The following is a 3021-nucleotide window of genomic DNA, read 5'->3' as shown; positions in this document are numbered from 1 at the left end:
GGAATAGTTGATTCTTTGAGATTTTGAAGCATAATCCCTTGAATTCTTAGTTGAAAATGGTATAGGATGGCTTTTGTGGGTGTTAAAAGCCCCCATTTACTGAGTTTGACTGCAGGTATCGTAACCCCCAAGTATGGGTGGCATTCAATTTTTGTGTTTTGTCCTATCGGCAGCCGTTATGCTGCCAAAATGGATCTAGAACACGATTATTTATTTAGGAAAAAATGAACTAATAGAGAAATCTCGTCTATCATAGCATGGATTCGCCTCCATTTTTCGACGTTGAGGAGATTCTAGGCGGTCCTGACGAGGTAGTTCGCCCTCAAAAGAGGGTGACTCGGCCTCGTGAGGAGGTTCGAGAGCGACGCGCCGCTGCTAATCAACGTCGCCAGGAGGATGTGATCAGGGAGGCTCCTCCCGACCGCGATTCTAGGGTCCTTAAGTGGGATCCATACCATCACGTCTCGGTTCGAGGGTGGCGCGGCATCATGAGTTTCTTACGCCTTCTTTCTTTTTTTTACTTTCCCACTTTTCTTTTATTAACCGTTTTTTATTAGTTTGGCTCTCTCTTCTCTTTTTTTTTTTTTTTTTTTTTTTTTAGAGTGAGTCTAGCATGCGTCTGTACGGCTCTGGTGACCTACGGACTCGTTTTGAGAGCTAACCCGACAAGGTAAAGGAGATTGAGGAGCTTTCAGGGATAGGTCACGCGCTAGCGGCTCTTTAGGATTTGTCGAGTCAGTCTGCTTCGTCAGCTTTCCTCCGCGGATTGCTGGAGTTTTGGTGGGATTCCACTAACACTTTTCACTTTCCGTGGGGAGAGATGAAGGTCACCCCTTACGACTTCTCTATGATTACGGGTTTTCCTTTTTTAGGTGATCATGTAGTTATAGAGGTCGTAACAGGGCAGGACTTGAGACCGAGGGATCTCGTGGGGGATCGTCTGGCGGCGATCCTTCACGTATATCCTCAGTCTTTTCCGTACTCGATTCTTGTCGACGATTTGTCGGCTGACGAGGTTAACCGGCAGTGTACACATGAGAAGCTGGCTCAGATATAAATCGCCCACATTCTTTCCGTTACTCTATTGAGTGATCGAGGGGAGCGTTTCCCTATCGGGTTACTTACTTGCCTCATAGACTTGGGGCAGTTAAGTAACCTGAACTGGGCGGAGGTGTCGTATGCCCGTATGCTTAGAGCTATGGGCAAGGCGACCCGAGTAGTGGATCCTGCGGCAGCTACTGAGGTGCCTCGGATCTCCCTTACATGGCATGGTCGTATCCTTGAGGTACGTACTTTAAACTTTCTTTTAACTTTTTATTATTTATTTTTCTCTTTTTAAGCCGTTTCTCCTTAAATTAGGCTTGGGGATACTCGTACCTGCCTTTCCTAGCCCCCAAGGTGCTCGGGGCTCCTTGCTTTCCTATCGGCCATCGACTGGCTACGATTAGGAAAAGGCGAGCTACTTCAGCCGGCGACTCTCGCCAGAGGATTCTTTCGGTGACCCGTGCGTCGGTGAGTATTTTGACAACACATGTGTATCTTTCTTTACATATTATTATTTTGCTTTGATGATTTTCATGTGATTTCATTAGATCGATCTCCGTCCTTGGAGTTTGATCGTTGGAGTCCCTGAGGATATCCGGCTTGGCATTGTTCGTTGCCGGTTTTGGGCTCTCTACTCGGGACTCCCAGTGCTCTAGAGGACGGACGCTTGGTTTTTAGGCGAGCGCGTTCTCTGGCAGCATTCGTCAGAGGAGCCTGTGGTTCCTGTGGATCCTCCGATCCGGATGTTACGTCCGGATTTGCTGTCGACCGAGGATCGAGCTCAAGCGATCCTTGGTTATCCAGCGGATCGGCTGGTGCTACCGGATGCTCCTTATCTGGCTTTCATTGCATCCAGGCTGACTCCTTTCCCAGCTTTTGTTCAGGTTAGTATCTCAATTCTCTCTTTTTCTTCTTTTTTTGTTTCTATTTATTTTTTGGAACTTTGACCCCCCCCTCTTTTTTTATTTTTTATTTTTTTTATTTTTTAGCGGGTCGATCAAGGCGGTTGGGTGCCTCCTACAGCGGAGATCACGTATACTGATGTTGTCGGGTCGTTAATTCGTGAGATCCTTCCTGCAGCGGAGGATGATGAGGGGATACCGTTCATTCCTGAGACGGTTGAGTCGGTATGTCCTTTTTTTTTTGTATATGCACTTAAAATATTTCTATTTTTTGCTTCATATACATTTATTTACTAACTGTCCTTGTATTCTTGGAACAGGTTCTGCGGGAGACCGTGAACGACATGGTGAGGACTATACGTGCTTTCCGAGCTGCTTATTGAAGAGCCCTCGTGACTTTGTCATGCCGTGATCATCGGATGATTGCGGTAAGTTTCATTTCTTTTCTTTCTCGACGAAGTTATTACATTTCATGTGTTAATCTTCGTTTTGGGATTTTGCAGGATGTACAACAACCGTCTACCAGTCGCAGAGCACCCTGATCCTTTTGTACACATTTTGTTATATTTTTAGGAAACAAATGTACATATTATTTTGTTTTGTTGTACATATGACACATTTTTTTTGTATATGTCATTTATATTATTATTATTATTTGTTTCCATGTGTACACATATAAAAAAAAAAGCAAAAAATTTTCCGAGGGAGGGAAAGAGTTCCCGACTTACCCTCCTCGAAAAAAAATTAACAAAAGAAAGGAAAATAGGAAAAAAGAGACTAAAAAGGAAATAAAGAAAATAGGGGGGAAAAGGAAGAAGGAAAAGAAGAACAAGAAAATAATAAAATGGAATAAAAAAGAAAACAAATAAAATGGAAAGAAAAGGGACACAAGAGTTAGCAAAAGGCAAGCGTATGATTAGTCTTAAGATTTTGTCAAGATTCCGTCATTATGTAAGCCAAAATACGGAAATAAACTTAAACCACATGTCGCGAGAGAGAAGACGCGCGCAACTGGATGAGTTGCGTGCGTCACCTGTTTGTGAACTTTCCTTTGGGCGAAAATTGCCGAAAATAT

At 43.8% G+C, this 3021-nt stretch overlaps 1 long non-coding RNA gene across 1 annotated transcript; it reads left to right on the top strand.

Moving 5' to 3' along the window:
• Positions 1 to 580: 580 nt before the first annotated feature.
• On the top strand, positions 581 to 2579 carry LOC110703605. The gene is made up of 6 exons (XR_002507705.1): positions 581 to 1285; positions 1360 to 1512; positions 1593 to 1928; positions 2034 to 2171; positions 2267 to 2374; positions 2450 to 2579. It is a non-coding gene; the product is annotated as an uncharacterized LOC110703605 (long non-coding RNA).
• The last annotated feature ends 442 nt before the right edge of the window (positions 2580 to 3021 follow it).

This window comes from Chenopodium quinoa, unplaced genomic scaffold (assembly GCF_001683475.1).
Source record: "Chenopodium quinoa cultivar QQ74 unplaced genomic scaffold, ASM168347v1, whole genome shotgun sequence".
Taxonomy (NCBI): Eukaryota; Viridiplantae; Streptophyta; class Magnoliopsida; order Caryophyllales; family Amaranthaceae; genus Chenopodium; species Chenopodium quinoa.
The sequence above is the reverse complement of the archived record's forward strand: the minus strand, read 5'-3'. Positions and strand labels throughout refer to the sequence as shown.